Source organism: Spinacia oleracea, chromosome 3, assembly GCF_020520425.1.
Source record: "Spinacia oleracea cultivar Varoflay chromosome 3, BTI_SOV_V1, whole genome shotgun sequence".
Lineage (NCBI taxonomy): Eukaryota > Viridiplantae > Streptophyta > Magnoliopsida > Caryophyllales > Amaranthaceae > Spinacia > Spinacia oleracea.
In genome coordinates, this window is record NC_079489.1 from 40,310,772 (window position 1) to 40,316,021 (window position 5,250).

At 34.2% G+C, this 5,250-nt stretch overlaps 1 long non-coding RNA gene across 6 annotated transcripts; it reads right to left on the bottom strand.

The window, feature by feature from the left end:
• Positions 1-4,789, bottom strand: LOC110775441 (uncharacterized). Of its 6 annotated transcripts, none has more exons than XR_008930362.1 (5): positions 4,539-4,785; positions 3,857-3,953; positions 2,221-2,784; positions 1,680-2,122; positions 1-425 (listed from the first exon to the last, which is right to left on the bottom strand). It is a non-coding gene; the product is annotated as an uncharacterized lncRNA (long non-coding RNA). The 6 variants fall into 6 exon arrangements; XR_008930363.1 differs by having other exon boundaries at positions 2,221-2,300; positions 2,663-2,784; positions 3,857-4,780; XR_008930360.1 differs by having other exon boundaries at positions 2,221-3,953; positions 4,539-4,789.
• Positions 4,790-5,250: the final 461 nt, after the last annotated feature.

Genomic DNA, 5,250 nt, shown 5'->3' on the forward strand with positions numbered 1-5,250 from the left:
TATTCTTTTAGATATTATATTATTTTAAAAATATATTATAATTCAGCTATAATTACCATAGGTGTTTTCATTCTAGTCAGTCCTTTACAAAGAGTTGATAACCATTAGTCGATGCTAACAAGCAAGAGCCTAGAGATAAAACTTGACCTAACCTAAAAGGTTAAAACAACTTATTTGTATAGGACTCATACATCTTGATAAGTATCAACTCTAGATGCAACAATAACATCTGTTTCGTATAGATCAATAAACGTGAATAACTTCTAAAACATTCTGGTAATTAAGCACTTGAACATCAATGGCAGAATTTGTATCCTCATATCCCTCGTCCGAAAGACCACAGGTGTCCACATGCAATGTTGTAAATTAGTTGATCCATTGCCTTCTTTTGTCTCTTGCTTGATGTATCCATTTCAGTTATCTTTCTATAGAAAAATAATTACACACGCGTCAGTTTACTTGGATGCATCAACATAAGAGCAATAAAATAATTCGATTTTTCACAATGTGCATGAAGGTCAATGTAAAAAATATGCTTGATCTCTCTTGCGAAAAGATATTTAGAACCTACTGACCCCATTAATGCATAGGAGATGGCCTAGACCATTGCAATAAATCAACCCCATTTCAGTTAGAAAAATCGCACAAAGTCATGCGAATTACTTACAGTATATCTATACATATACCTAGAAGAGCATTGCAATTGTTAGACCATTGAAGCCTTGATGATGGCATTTGCCTGTTCTTTGCAATGCGTAGTTAAGTCCAGTATGATTGGAACTACATACGTAGTTAAGCACCCCAAGAGGCCAAGAGGATGACAAAATATATACATTGAGAAAATTCTAGAGAACAGAAATAAATTCCAGTATTGCTTGGAACTGATACCTAGTTAAACACCCCAGAGGATGATAATAATGTAGGAACCAATAAAACTCAGCAACTAAACTAATGAGTGTTTTAAGAAGTTCATAACTTTATTAGGACACACTCTCATGTAGATGTTTTTTTAAAAAGGAAGCAAATGCAGACAAGATAAATCTGACTATGAAAGAAGAAAAAGAGTACAAGCTAGGACTTGGAGAATAAGAATATGAAAATGATAAAAGAGGGAAAAAGATCATTAAGAAAATTCTTAATTAAGCGAAAGAAATATGAATAAGTTAATGACATCTTGAATCGTAAATGAAATTGAAGTAAACTAACCGTTGTATTTTTTTATAATATATGAAACTGAATGGAAGAATAAATTTTAACACTGAAAGCTGCGGGAAATGAAATATCTGTGACATTACTGACCTACACAAGGCAACATACTAAGGAGGTAACCATTTCCCAGGCCCTAAATGATAGAGCCTCTTGGCGCCCTGCTTTGAGACAATGGGAGTTATATAAGATTTTCAGTTTGCAATTAATTGTTCCCAAATTCTGAAAGGAAAGCAGTGGAACTAAATTTCTGCTCATCTTCAAGTGAATGTAGGAGACCCAAATAAAAATATCCAACATAAAGTGAAATCAACCACCATGCTTCCCAACTAACCAACTTTAGGTTATGAATAACATACAAAAAAAATGAAGGTACTGTACAAATTCAAAAAACCAGAGAAGTTCATGCACACGGACAAAATAAAACACTGTCATTTGAAGTCACGTTTAACACTCTGACTGGAAACACATACCTGTTCCACCAAAACTTTTCTTGTTTGCAGCAGCTCCGATACGCATTGCACGCCCTGGACACATCATTTCATTCATCTCTCAAACGAACAAATCCATAACCCTTAGCGCTACCAGTTTGCCTATCTATGACAAATTGACAACCTTCGCACCTTTAACTGACAGATAGCGAACTCTAAAAGTTTCTTGCAATGTGTAATCAGTAACATCTGCAGCTAAATCTCTGACAAAAATTGTATAATCAGAAGCATCCTCTCCCCTTTTCTCACCAGTTCCATAGAAAGCCCAATCCAGTTTGTAGTTTTACTCAACATGGCATCAAAGTATTATTCAGAGTCTGCAGAATCCTCTCAGCAGCAACATGAGTAGTAAACTCAAGAAATTTGTAACACTCTGACTGCATGGTTTGTATATTACGAACGATATTGACATGGAAATCTGCAAGCTGTAGGAGCATTAGTTAAGCTTGTTAAAAGTTAAGCTGTAACATGGAAGCGAACACAAGGATTTAATAAACAATTATAAACATTATATTTGATATACCTCGCCGGTATGGGCAAAATAATTGCAAATATAATTCCCGTCCATCCAATACTGCAAGTCTCCAATCCAAAGAGTATGAACTGAGGCACAAAACACCATGCATTAATGCTAGCTTTACAACCAACATACTTTGTCACTCCAGAAAAGTGGAATTGAATTTTCCATTTGGTGGCCACTATTGTATTGTTTCGACATCCAAAGGATACCAAAACCACAATTTAACCATCGAGATTGGAAAATCACCATAATTAGAGACCCATATAAAATAACTACATAACGACTGAAAATCACTACCCACAATCAAATATAGCATGAATACATTAAATTTAGCAGAACCCAGATAAAATGATGATTTGATAGCACTTACCCCACAATCAAATACATAAAAAAAAGGAAGCATATGAATGAAAAGGGAAAATCAATAAAGGAAGAAATAGCTCACCGCACTAAAAATATAAGGAAAATCAACGCGGGGATAACATTTCAGATTATCAACCTCGGATACATAAAGTTCGGATAATTTGTAAGACTTCAAGAAACATTTCACCTCGTTGCTCATTGATCCTAAGAATGACGTCAAAACATCACACAATTGAACCACGTAATTCAAGTAAAACCCCAAGAACACAAACGAACCAGTAGGTGAGTTAAGATAACAGTACAGAGTACTTCACGAAAGTAATACACCCAAAATAAACAAATTTAATCACCAAAATTAGAAAATAGGAGAACATTATCAGGAAAAGTTTCAGTTTGCACCAGCACTAACTGCTATATGGTATGTTTGGGTACATGAAACGGAAAAAAATTATTTAGTTTACCAGTCCTTCATCCAGAAACAGTCGTTGTCTGCACGCATTGTCTCAGCTCATCACAATTAGGCTCAGGGATATGACACAATGTACTAAATTGTCGTGTATAATAATTGTGTTATTCCCACACTCTACAATCTCTGCACTCAATTTAAGTAGGGTCATTTGGGAAAGTTAGCCATAGACCATTATTATAAAAAGAAGGGTGAAAACCTCTTTCAAACATTTGAATATAGTATTTGGGGGATTGAGAGGTATAACAGGAAGATCAACGGTATATGTGACTGTGTTAGAACCTTTTGAGGCTTTGATCAACACAAACTAAAAGTCTCTATTAGTAAGTATTGTACATGGACTCCCCTACCATCGTAAATAAATACAGGGTATATGTCACTTCGTACGGGTGTCGGACTTGGCTATTTTAGGAAATAATAGAATCTTTTGTCTCAAGCCTCCAAATGAATATACCTATGTTAGAAGGCCAAGTATCCATGTAATATAGCTTGTATTAGCAAGCCTTTTAAAAACATCATGCATACCCTTATACCATTAACTTTTGTTACAATAGTAAAAACAATACTCTTCGTGATTCATAGCGAAAGCAACAATTCCAACAAAGATTAAACAGCTGCGGGAAAGGGAACTAACTTTCGCATCATACATACATGAACCGAAAGTTTGCAAGCATACTTCTATAATTAAAGATCACAACACAAAACAATTACAGCTCTAAAAATAACAACTTGTCATCCCAAAGAAGTAAGAAATGGTACACAAAGACTAAAGATGAGATTAATAGAGTTAAAAAATGTGAGTAAAAGTACCTGATGAAAAACTCAAAGGCCGGAAATTAGTTTTCAACAAGCAGGAATGTGGGAAAGGTACGAGCTCCGAAAAAGTTGAATACCAAACTGGTTCGATCTAAGCATACAAGTTTAGCCTCCATCACAACTCGTTCAACCAAGCTTAGTTGAGACAAGTTATCAAACCAATTGTGGGAAGAAAATAAACATTCAAAGTATATGAATGAAAATTATATGAATGAAAAACTCTCCAATTTATAGCAATTATACTCGGTTTAGCAACTGAGAGAACGAAAACACGACATCAACGCACAACCCCAACCAAAATTGATCAATGGACAATGACATTAACCTTAATGAATTAAATTTCAAGAAATATATACATTAAAAAATGAGTTGGGAGAGAAGAAAACCCTGAATTATTCGAATTTAAACAAATATAGCAATAATATTCAGTTTAGCAACTGAAAGAACCAAAATACGACATCAAAACACACAACCGCCAACCAAAATTGATCAATGAACAATAACATTAACCCAAATGAACCGAATTTCAAGATATATATACATAACTAAATGAATTTGGGAGAAGTAAAAACTCTAAATTAATCGAATTTTAAGAAAATGATACACCAAGTGAGTCGGCATTTAAACGAAGAAAACCCTAGATTAATCTGCAATTGAGTGTAGAGGCGGAGATTACCAAATTATTCAAGAGAGGAAAGATGTTAGCATAGTCTTAATCGTTGAAGTCGACAACGATGAAAATACGATCCTTAAATCTAACCCTAACCTGAAGAAAACAATGATAGAAACCAAGAGATATTGGCATATAACATTGATGAGATGAGAAGAAACTCATCATTCTCACTTTGAGTAGGAGAAAGTAACAACGGGGGAAAGCAGCAGGTTAAGGAGGATTAGGGAGGAGATCTTGGTTGTAGGGTGAAAGGGACACGCAGCAGCGTATAACAGGAGAGGGTAATTAGGTAAATACACTGTCTGTAAGGTAAAAGACAAAAAAAAGAAGGAAGGAAAATGGGGGTAATTTTGTAACTTCACTATTGTGGGAATAGTAATATCAACTCCTTGCTTTTATAAGTGTTAGGATTACGAAGTATGGAGTAGTAATTACTTCAAACTTATTTAATTTTATTAACTCCTTGTTACTTCCTCCGTATTTAACTAAAATATATAGTTTGACCTGCATGTAGTTTTAGGAGGGTGGATTGAATTTATTAAAATAAGATGAAAGTTTGGTATTAGGTTATTACTTATTATAAGAATTTATAATGAGTGAATTATTTATTATATTAAAAAGAGATTGTGAGTAAGTGTGGGGACTACAAGAGAGAGAAATATCGATTAATAAAATTGAAAGTGGGAACAATGACAAGCTAAAAATAGAAAGTGTA